Below are 12,479 nucleotides of genomic sequence, written 5' to 3' on the forward strand. Positions count from 1 at the left end.
ACAACCACTACCAGTTTTAGTTGTGAAAAGCACAAAGCATTGACAAGCAAGAAACTTAACTTCAACTACACAACTTAGTGATATTGATAAATACTTGTAAGAAGTTTCCAAAACTTCCTTCACATGATATGGCAATAGGCTATTTTATCTAAGATTTTCTCTATTGGATTGCAGTAATGTGGATGTAACGTCAGAGCCATGTGAAATAAATGTGCTACTTTCTAACAGGCAGGCTAATGATGAGTCAGAACGTATTTACCTACCCCATGACAATAGTGGTGTAGTGGATAACATTCAACAGGTAGGCTACGTTATTTGTATATTTGTTTAGAGTGACTAGTCATAAATTAAGAGTGAAGGTGCATTAGGCAAGCAACAGCTCACTGACATAATCTTACCTCTCTGGTCCCTTCAGTGGCCAAACTGAGGCCAAGATGGCGTAGTTGTAAGCAGGAACCAAGATGGTGTAGTTGTAAGCAGGAACCAAAATGGCGTCGTTGTAAGCAGGAACCAAGATGGCGTCGTTGTAAGCAGGAACCAAGATGGCGTCGTTGTAAGCAGGAACCAAGATGGCGTCGTTGTAAGCAGGAACCAAGATGGCATCGTTGTAAGCAGGAAACAAGATGGTGGCAAAACGTCATAATTTCAAACAGAAATGTAAAAGTGTAAGGCATGGATAAAAAGACGAGACAAACAACTTCTCTCATCGATGATGAATCTAACTTTTAGCTTCAAATGACAAAAATAGTAGTTTGAAGACAACCATGCTGTAGTCATGACTTCTCTCACAAGCGTGCGCGAGGGTCGGGGTGTTCTGGTTAACTTCCACCAACATGGCGTCGCATTTTGCTTCGGTTACTTTGGCTTTCAAATATAGCTCCGTACTCCCAAACTGATTTGCTATCAAAGGCAGTGGCCACTATATGGTATTGATTTCTGCTAATGTGCTAATTTTGAACATTCAAAATAGTGTTGTAGTGCTTAACTACGTACAGACATGTCTTCTGCTTATCTGTTTGTTTACAATGAGTCATAAATGACTGAAGGTAAAAACAGAAAGACCTACAGTTCTGTGTAATGCTATTGATAGGTCTTACCTCAGTGTCAACAGCTTAGCTGGAACACTAGGTGAATCTCAAGGGCCACACATATTTCAAATCTATATAGCTCTCTGAAATAATGAGCTTGCCAAGAGGTTAATCAAACCATAGCTACAGTGGTCATTGTACTGCAGGCCTTGTGATTTGCCTGCAACTAAAGAATAGCCCTTACTAACCCTTAGGCAGGTCTTCTTGGGTCTCTCTGCATACTTGGTGGATGAGACTCCATGTCCATGGTATGTCCACTGATCATCTAACCATAGGGGTCGAATAATAAACCCTTGTCAGAAATCAGTTTGATAATGTAAAAGTCAGACTGCATTACTAACATTTACAATAAATGGTTAATAGGTTAACTCAATTCAGACATTGAGTGCATGTAGCATCATAAAAGGCTTATTTTTTCTCTCAACATCATTCAATGTTCATACTTACGCTGCTTTTTGCATGAAGCACATCATAGGTTTGTGTAAAGTAGTTTATTCTAGGCCAGTGTTGCACACGTGATTGAATTTGTTGTTGCTAGTACGATGCTCTAATTTGGCCCTTGTTGTAGACATTGTGGTGTACAGCAACAGGTGCCTGTTATTTTGGTCCTCTTGTTGCAAGGAACTGTGTGTGTGTGTGTGTGTGTTACCTTTGTGCCTTCAGAAGGACTGAAATACACGCCCGCAGACTGAGACAAGAGGGAGCAAATGAAGGCTCTGTGGTTCGCCGAGCACCGCACCCAAGGGATCCACAGCATTTGTTTACCGGCTCCCTGTGAAGGTGCGAGGCTTGAAAAAATGTGTGTGTGTATGCTAAAACCTCAATAAGCACACACACACTGCACATACAACGCCTAGTCCCTTTTCTACCTCTCTCCTATTCACACTCTGAAAAAGTAACCAACCGCCACCCAGCTTGACCTTTCAATGTTTCCATTGCTCTACTCAGGCGAGGAGGTGCATGCTAGGTTAGATCAGAGATTATGTGGGTGACAGGGTGTTGGTCTCTAGACTGGTTCTAGTGCAGATTTATACTACTCTGCATTTGAGTGGGACACACTGCTCTGATCTGGGCTTGTACAGAGGACATGCTTATTTCAGCCTCCCCATCTTGATGGATACCATGGATATATTCAGCAGTTAGTGCTTTACAAATACTGCAAATGTTATTTTTGGAATATCAGACTCATTCTTTGATAACTTTCGCTTTTGCCAACTGTGCACTTGCTGTAAATAGTTGTGTGACCACTCAATATGATACCATCTGAATTGACAGTAATTGCTATCACCTGGAACAGACTGGCAGAGTGTTCCATGTCAGGTGTGAGTTAAAGGGCCACGCTGCCAGGAAAGAGATGGGTTAGGTCAGAGAGGAAGAAGCAAGAGGTTTTACTACACCCACAATTTGTCCACAACAATAAGCCCACGAAGTGAGAAATGTTTGTATGGAGGTCTAAAAAAATCAACAACAAAAAATCTATGAGACAGTGAAGAATTTGGTTAACAAAAAATGTCATTGTTAATTTGCTACGTGAGGCTTATTTTATTGAATACAAGTCTCATAATGATTAGGTTGTTACAAATACACTGATATAAGTGGACGCACATGGCATTTTGTCAACTTTGGAAAAACAAATACAAAAATTGGAGTTGTGCCTGTTTTCATAGAGATATATAGAGGACTCATCATGGATATAATCTGTTTTAGCATCGACCTTGCCATTGAGGGCTTCCACCATTTTAAAACAGTCAACTGGGTGTGGATTCATATGAGTTGGGACTGTTCAGCTGATGAAAATGCTGTCAGAGATGCAATTGTGGCACAGGTACAAAGATGAGTCCTCTATCTATCTCTATGGCCTGTTGTGCACATGCGTATCTGCCCTCTCATTGGCTAGAAGGGTCCCACCTAATCTCGCCTCCTCCCACCTGCCTTCCATCTTTGAGGATATGTATTTCCATTGTTAGACTGGTCACTTGACTATCCTGTAAATATAATAGACAATCATTGCTTAGGCCCAGATTTGGTTGTAAAGAAGCAAACTTCTCCTTTAAGTCTCTAACAAGGAGGCCCATTTTTGTTCTAATTGGTCTTCAGAAGTACCACAGCTTTCTTATTTTAAGGGTCTGGGGTCCACCCAGACCCATATTTTGAACTCTAGCCACTGAGTGGCGCAGTGGTCTAAGGCACTGCATCTCAGTGCTAGAGGCATCACTACAGACCCTGGTTTGAATCCGGGCTGTATTACAACCGGCCGTGATCGGGATTCCCATAGGGCGGTGCACAATTGGCCCAGCGCTGTCCTGGTTAGGGGAGGGTTTGGCCGGGATAGGCCGTCATTGTAAAATAAGAATTTGTTCTTAACTGACTTGCCTAGTTAAATAAAGGTTACATTTTAAAAAATGAGTTAAGGGCTGGTGTCTGTGGTCCCATATGAGTGGGGAAAAGGAGAGTAGTGCGTTGGTATGAGGGCTATAATATTTATGACCTGGTCTGGCCTGCAGCGTGCTGCTCTGCTCTGGGCATGGCCCTGCCTTGGTAGTTAAGGCAGACGGCGTGTCCACCTTTGAACCGCTGATCTCCTGGCTAAAGCCTGACACGTTTGGGTCTGTAACTCAAAAAGCCCCCCATCTAAAGTCTCTCTGTGATATACGCTTCCAGGGAGGGGGACTCCTCTGACCCTAACCCAGCCACCCTGAGACCCCTCCCCATGACCCTCTGCAAGAGCACAGAGTTAGGTTCTGCCCATGCTGCGTGAGGCACCACCGGTGTTCCCTGTTCTGTTATTCCAACTCTCTGGTTACAGTCCTAAACCCTGGAGAGTCTTTAACGTCCTGGAGATCAGGACCCTGGCTGTTAACAGCTACAAGGGGAAAGGCCCTCTACATTCTGCCCTAGACTCTCCCCATGTTACCAAACCTCCTCCCTCTCAGTAAAGGAACCCCCTTGTAGACATATTTGTTTGCTTAAACCAGGCCATTGAGATGTTGGTTGGCCAAATACATGTAGGATGAGGAAGTATTTGCTATGCTTATCCCAAATTCTTAAGCCACTAAATCCCACACGTGGTACAGGTCAGACAGGTAAGATTATGTCACGGCCAACCACTGATTTACAGTTTTGTATCTTTATTTCATCAGATATTGAGTCAAAAAGTTGAGTCATAATTATATTAAGGCTACCATACAGTTAAAATAAATAAAAATGTACTTAGATTTCAGCTAGAATAAGATGTTTTCCAAGGTAGTTTGCGATAAATCATGATCATTCAAATATATGCTAAATGCATGGACAAGTTTTCAACTGAATATTCCGTTTGAGTTTTGACCCCTGTTCTGACCTGGCCATTTGTCTTTTTGACAGTGGCAGTTTTCAACCCAGTTTGAAATTTCGATTATCTCCCAGACTATTATCATTTTATGTACCACAGTTGAACTTGTCAGAGCCAATTGAAATGCTGTAATTGAAGCTTGATCCGAAAAATGCCCAAAGACCTTTTGCTATTTTTGTCAAAATGGCACCTGTCATTTTTTATCTATGAGCATGTCTTTCAAGATAACGATTGTACGTTGGCCATGAGAATATTTTGTCTCTCATGTCATTTGTGGTGATCTCAAGTTCATTCATAGTGATAATTTAATCTCAAACGTATTCAACAATAAAAAGTGAGAGAGCTTGACAGCAGGTGCTCAACTGTAAAACATTCACTTTCTGTACCCTCAGAAGCTCATTGACTGGAAGTTACTGGAAGTAAACTTTGTTTTAAATAAACTGACATCATTCTAAAAGAATGACTGACTTGATAATGTGTCCATATTACAGAACAACTTGATGCAGGCTAATGCCATCTACTTCAGCAATGTGTAGGCAGTATCTTTGCTTACAAATCACTACCAATGCAGTAAGACAGTGCATAGTGAGAAAGTGCAGAATGATGATTACATGTTACGTCTGGCTAGGCAGGGCGAGGATTTCCTCCTGGAAGTGTCCGGTTAGAAAAGTTGTGATGATGCTTCAGTGGAGTGCTGGTTGGGGTAAATAGCCCCCCAAGATGAGGAGCTGAGCCGGGGGCTTCTGGCTCCCCCTCTCTGGCCCACCCCCCATCTCCCACACCTCCACCGGCCCTCTCCCCTCCTCAGTCTCTCCTATTGCCTCTCAGCCACCGACCATGACTCCTTGACCCCATGCACCGTATCCACTGTGGGGTGGTTCCGGTTCCTATTTATAATGGTGGATTTCCTCCTATTCTTTTGTCGTCATCCCATCCACCTCATTCCACAGCCCCCCTTCCTCTTTTCATTCGTTGTCCTTTCCTCCACTTCCTGTTTGTGAGCTAGCGGGCAGTCATCTGGGGGCTGTTTGGTCGTCTCTCCTAATTATCCAGGGCTAAAGGCAGGGTGTGTTGGAGAGAGAGAGCAGAGCACAGACTGCCACTGGACCACCAGTCATGTCTGGACCTGTTACATTCTATACTCACCTTCCTGGCTGGATCACAATGAGTTGGGATGGAGTAGGCCTATGTGCACACACATCAATGGAAAGTGGAAACTCCAGTCAACATCCACTTGATTGGTCATGCTACTCATAATAAATCAATTTAGTCATGTCTCTGCTTAAAGGTCATGCTTTGAATTGAATGTAGCCTCCTCTTATTTTTGAATATTCTATTTTATTCACTTTAATACTGTTGTCTCTTAGTATATGGAAAATATGTTCTGTGAATGTACTGTAAATAGGTCTAATTATTTTCTAAAATGAAAATCACGGGGGTGGCAGGGGTGGAAAAACATAGCTTTCGCAATTGCATATGATTAATGGTTGATTATTTTTTATTTCTTATGACATGATTTAGTGTATCCGAATATGGATAGGCTTATACCATGTAATGTCCATATACCAAACAAAGAAGTCTGTGTTTGGAAAGCAAGGAGACCTTTATTTATCAATCTATAAAGAATAAGGCTAGCGCTAGCAGCATAGTTGTCTCTGATTACAGAGATTTCAGCCAGTCTCACTTAAGATCTCAGGTCCCCAGAGAGGCCTTTTTATAGTAAAACAGGAACCTACCTTCCCCTGTGGGCTTTGCTTCATCTGTGGGCATGACACAATTTCTTTATATTCAGTCTGCTTTTTTCTCCAATGTTTTGACGCCTTCCATTTGTGAAGTGATCGACAGCTAATCTGAGCCAAATTCAAAAATATTACTATTTTTGTTAATGAGACGACGGTCTCCAAAGATGTTTTAGAGCCTTAATTACAAAACTCAAAAAGTTTCATGTAAACATCACGTGCTGGAATGCGGTGTTTTCTCAACGATTGCGGTGTTTTCTCAACGATTGCGGTGTTTTCTCAACGATTGAGAAGGAAGAATGCAAAGTTGATATAAGAATTCAATAAAGAAATTCAACAAATTCATTCAAACTCAACAAAGAGCTGTGGAATGAGGATAATGCATGAATGGTGGACCATTGATACATATTTTGTTCTTTGTTGCACCCCCCACCCCCATCAACTAAACTATGAAAGGAAATGATGCAAACACCTGGATAAGCAAAAACATTGTTAAAAAGGGCCCCTAGAGAGGCTGTCTGACAATGGATCAAAATGAGACCACAGACAATGAGCCCCCAAGTCACTGACAACATCCAGATCCAGATGCTTGTCCCGTCCCGGAACTTGTGGGTGTTTGAGCCAAGGTTACGGCCCACCTGGATGTAAAAACGCCCAGTCAGACAGACGGGGGGGTAAACTCTCTCTGCTCTTATCTCACACAGGCATCAGTTGCTGTGAGCCTCCCAGATGTTTCCTGCCCGGCTGGGCGGCTGCTGCTGGTGTATGGTAGTGGTGGTAGTGGAGCACTTGGCTGGAGTCTGCACACTCTCCTGTCCTCTCCAGAGTGGGTGCTAGACCTTCAGGTCTAATCAAATGTGTTTATCTAAGGCCTTTCATGCTGATAGTAACTTGGCAACTTGACCAAACAATTCCAAAATATCATCATGCGTTGTAGGGAGTGGAGGACGTTGTTATTTTTGTACTCAATATGACCAGCATGTCGACTCTTCCATGAGGACAAACATGAGGGTTTCATGTTTCATTTTGAAGCATTCTCATCCACAGCACATTACTATATGTAATTGTACTAAGAACCAGTGTGTCAAGTTGTCAACAACACCACGAATGCTTAGCTAAAATAAGATAAATCAAGAATTAAGCTTGTTACAGTAATCTGGCAGGTACTGTATATCAATGTAGACCTACGTGACAACCTCCACACCGCTCTCTCCTCTATAATGGCCTTTGTTTTGTTTTGTTTTATGGACATGACTTGGAGAAGCACCAAATTCACCTTTGCCTTCCAGACTGGAAGGTAAATGATTATTCAGCCATTATATTTAATATGCACAAACAGAGATGACTATCTACACACTACCTTTATTAGAATGAGTCATTACATCAAATCTTCATAAAAAGTGTTTTCAATCAACTTCCTTTGAGCACATGAACGTATAGAAGACTAGGTTTGGACATTCTTCTACCCAGCCACTATTAGATATCCATGTCACCGCAATATACATTATTATTATTATTATTATCATGTATTAATATATTATTATTATTATATACATTACATTGATGTATTTGAGGTGAACATGTTTTATGTATTTTCATTTTTATAATCTAACACGAAGTGTTTTCTAATTAATTTCTTCTGCTCCCATTCTTTTCTGTTACTGTGCACACCAACAGTTTATCCAGCCAGGCTAAATTATTTAAGTGATAATGCCCGAGAAGCCTGTGTATGGAGGTTATACTGGCACGGGTGTTGTTCGTCTCATCTCTGGCCGGTGTTGTGCCGAAAATCTGACGAATTTTGGCAAAAATATTCATTTATAGATTAATGCACTTGAAACAAATAGCCAAACCGAAAACTGCAGACTAAGCTAGCCATTTCACATCCGTTACATGTGCGCGTTCACACGAAGGAGGGGGATTCTGACAGGGGGGTTCGGCACAACACCCGCAAACCGTTCCTATATATATTCCAAACACTGGCTTCTCCGGTATTATGACTTTTATAAAACGGGTTACCAACATAATCAAATAATAATTTACATATTTTCATTATAAACATTATTTTGATGAATGTATTTATACTATTTCATCCTTTCCACAAGATATAGTCCCGAGACCAATCTAGGGTTGCTACCCAACCCGGCTGGACGTTCGTTCTATTGGTTCGGTTGCCAGAGACGAGACAAAGTTGTTCATTCTTTTTGTTCTGTATCTATGGACGCGACACAGTCGTTCATTCTAAATGTTCTATCGTCATACTGGAAACGTTCTTATCCCTTGCTTGCTAGCTAGCCGACTACAGCTAACTTACAGTCACGTCAAACAGTGCAGACAGAATAACAACAGTAGCTGCATTTGTTTAAGCTGTTTTCTGGTGGCATTTATTTGGATTCATCCATAACAATGAGCTAATGAGGCACGATTTCGCTTGGCATAGAAAATGTGCTCACTCGTCAGGACACAAGAACACAGTCAACACAATAACTTCAAATTGAAGCTGGAAAGACTGCAAACTAGCTGCACCTAATTTCCCTTTACCTTTTTTCAATTGCCATTTCTTTGTATCCATGAACATGATTCCAGCTGATTCATGATTTCGACTGGCTGAGAAACGCTGCCTGCCTCTATCTCGTCCTCACTCCCGACCCCTACACGTTCATTACTATGGGACAGTTGGGGATCAAATTTGAATATTGAAACAATGTTGGAAATGTCGGAGCGACAGACAGCAATGTTAATACAAACCTCCGCTGTTGAAAACTAAATGTTGGTCTAAAAGAAATGAAGTGAGATAATGATGCTTTTTATAGTGGAGATGACGTTTATAATTTCCCTGCCTGGGTTAATGAGATAGTGGATTGCGCAGTCAGATGGAACAGAGTAAATATGCATTTAACGTCATAGATTTAGCCTGTGGTAACAAGTGGAATAGACACCAGCTGGAATGCGCTTTTAACCAATCGGCATTCAGGATTAGACCCACTCATTGTAAAAAAAAATATTAAAAAAAGGTACAGTCTTTGGATAACTGGGCCAGGGCTTTGAACATTGAAGTAATTTCCACAACTGTTAAGCAAATTGGCTACTTCAGAAGTGTGCATATACTTTACAGTTACCGCAGTCTGATAGTAGGATATCTTACGAAAGGGAGAGCCACTCTATCATCTGTCAAGCCTGGAGCCTGCCTGCCTCTCTCCTCCCTAGTCTCTCCTCAGTCTCTCCCCAGTCTAGGGCTCCGGAATGAGGAGGAGCTATCTATGATGGAGGGGGACAGATAACAGTGTCTGGAGCCCAGAGGGAGCCATGATTCCATACATTACACAGTGGCTAGAACCACATGAATACCCAGAGAGGTATAGATACATTGGTCTCGATCTGTCTAACTATAGCTTCATACCCCATATCCTGCCAGTATTGTTCGATGGTTGTTTGTTTATTTCAGCCTGTAACGACCTGTAGTGTATAGCTGTGTGGGTGAAGTACCTGTATATAGATCTTGTTTATATACAGCTCTACAGTTTGATTATCCTATCCATTAATGTACAAACAACCTCAACGTGTGGTTTGATCGCATTGCCCCAGCAAACTAATAGCATCCCCTGTGAGATTTTCCCATTGCTAGTGGTTCTTTGGCCTGGCATGTTTCTTTGTATGTTTAACACATTCCACTTGTTTGCTCTGTCACGTAGTGGAAAATAACATGTGGCTGAGTGCACAGAGCAGCGTGAGGTGTCTGTCACACTAGTCTGCAACCTGCAGGCACGAAGCCGCTGCTGCGGAGGATATGCACCATGCATGATGACATCATCACATGGTTTCTGCAGAGTTCTATATCTACGCAGATATCAGAGAGAGACACAGTGTTACTTTTTTTCTTCTTTTTTTTAGCTTGCAGATTTTGCAGAAATGTAGCCGCCATCTCTCCTCTCCTCGCCCACACTTGAAGAAAAAAACTCACAGGCTCCTAGTCTGAATTTTCATTGGTTAATTTTCTTTTTTAGTGTAGACATGTTTCTGAAGAATGACTGTTATGAGTGTCTCTGAGATTGTTCACCTTCTCTGATGTTGGCAGACAGCCATGATAGACTTGGATGCGGTTGTTTACTCTAAAGTTTGATGTTCTATATCTTTCCCATATGGTTAATGATTTTGCAATGTTTTGTCACTGAGGCTTTTGTCATTTGTCACCCCAGGCTCAACGTCATTTATAACTTGGATTTCACTCACCACCTCACATTTTTCAGGTAGCTCAAATATGCATCGCTTGATGACTGTTATTTGCATATGAGATCTGAAATAAATATTCAAATGATCAACCAAATGTTGACGATGTTTGGTAGATGACGGTTGACAAGACAATGTCTGCCATACAGGTCCAGCGTGCATGCTTTCAGGTATCTACAGTGTGACTAGTTCAACCTGTGCATTTTCTGAACCGTTTTTTAAAGGTACTGGCTTGGAGGAACTGAAGACCGTTTGAGGTGCTGGTAGATGTGAATCTGTGATGGATTCAGAGAGAGTTATTTCCACTGAGCATCTATTTCTAGCGAGGAACTGTACCTACTGGCATTGATATACAGGGGCTTTCAGGCAATGGGATCTATTTAATATCCTCCTACGTTTCATTTGAGTTCTAAGGATCACAGGATATTTATAGTACTGCCAAGATGTGTGATTTTTTCCAGACTGTTTGGCTGGGCTTTGGGGAGTGCCCAGGCCCAGCAGATGGTTATTTTATTCACCTTCTTCTCTCTCTTCTTTTTCTTCTCTCTCTCCCTCTATGTACTTTTTCATGAAAAGAATCAGCTGAGTTTTTTGGAGAAGGAGAGGAAATCCATCAGATCCGCAGCACAGCACCCAACCCCAGTGCCATACATTCTGGATGCTTCAAAGTAGCAGGAAGTGGAGACCTAATAAGGTGTATCCTCCAGGCTTCCTGTTAGGCTAACCCCGGAACCCTGGGCCCAGGGTACTTTAGATCTGCCACTAGATCCTCACATTTGACCCCCACACTTAAACTGGGTCCATTATGTGGTCAAGGCTGCAAACTGACCACTCAACAGGTCTCAGTGGTCATTTTGCTTTAACCATAGACCACCAAGGTAGATCTCTGAGTCATTGTTAATTAAAAACGCAATCCCATTACACATAATGCAACGTCTAGAATTGCTGGAAGAATGCACTTAATATTATTTTCGAAGAAAACACACAAAAGCCTAAGAGAGGTCCATGATTTACTTCACATGATCCTCTGCTCTCTTCAGACTGCATACTGGTGATGAAGGGGTTAACTGCTTCCATCAGCAGGAGACCCCGCCCACCCCAGGGGAGGAGATCAGGTGCCCATCTGGATCCAATCCCACCTGGACCCATGTAGATAAAAATAGAGGCTGCAGGGTGATGGGCCGTAGCTAAGGCACACCAGCCGCACATCAAAGCCCTTGAGACAAGGTACAGAGCTGGGGCGAGGGTCGAGGGCTGGGTTGGAGCAGTGGGCAGCCGCGTGCGTCCACGCTCATCTCAACTGGGCTGGAGTGTCTGCACGGTCTCATCTCCAAATTGAGCTTGGCTTTGAACCATGGGGAACAGCCTCTCCTTGCCCGTTTCACAGATAATATGCGTAGATTAGACATGTTGAAAGGATATGTTTCCAATTTGACTCGTGCCACCCTCCTCCTCCCCCATCTCTCCCCTCTTTCTCATCTCATCCCTTCCTCCCTCTGTCTGCCTCCCTGTCTGCCTGGGCCATGTGTCTGACAGCTGATTAATTCTCCTGTGGAGAGGGGGAGCCAAACGGTGGATTGATAAATCATTTCTTTATGCATCCTCAGGTAAATAAAAAAACCTGGCCCTGGTTAAAAATACATTGATCCTCTGTCTGACGTGCCACAGATGCTCCACATTAATGTCTTCCTGGCCTTCCTTGGAGTAGCTCTGTAATTTATTAACTGTTTTTACATACAGACCCAACAGACGTGTTTTATCTCTACAATAGCACAGTGCTCTGCAGACCATTAAATCAAATGCAATGTTCAACATATTTTTCTCAAAAACAAGCTGTAGCTAGCTAGCTTGTGTGTATGTGCATGCATGTGTGTGTGTGAGAGATAGAGCATAGGTGTGTGTTGCACATGTACAGTATGTACTGTATGTACATGTAACGGCCGTCCTCGGTGGAAGAAGGTGAGGACCAAGGTGCAGCGTGGTATGTGTCCATATTTATTAAATGAACACGGAAATAACAAAATAACAAAGAGAAACGACCGAAAACAGTTCTGGCTGGTGCAGACACACAACAGAAAACACAAAACACCCCCC

General features: G+C 42.5%; 1 long non-coding RNA gene across 1 annotated transcript; it reads right to left on the reverse strand.

Moving 5' to 3' along the window:
• Nucleotides 1-1,273: 1,273 nt before the first annotated feature.
• On the reverse strand, nt 1,274-8,810 carry LOC121839277. The gene is made up of 3 exons (XR_006078845.1): nt 8,700-8,810; nt 1,738-1,860; nt 1,274-1,353 (listed from the first exon to the last, which is right to left on the reverse strand). It is a non-coding gene; the product is annotated as an uncharacterized LOC121839277 (long non-coding RNA).
• Between the last annotated feature and the right edge of the window lie 3,669 nt (nt 8,811-12,479).

Source organism: Oncorhynchus tshawytscha, linkage group LG14 (assembly GCF_018296145.1).
Source record: "Oncorhynchus tshawytscha isolate Ot180627B linkage group LG14, Otsh_v2.0, whole genome shotgun sequence".
NCBI classification, from domain to species: Eukaryota; Metazoa; Chordata; class Actinopteri; order Salmoniformes; family Salmonidae; genus Oncorhynchus; species Oncorhynchus tshawytscha.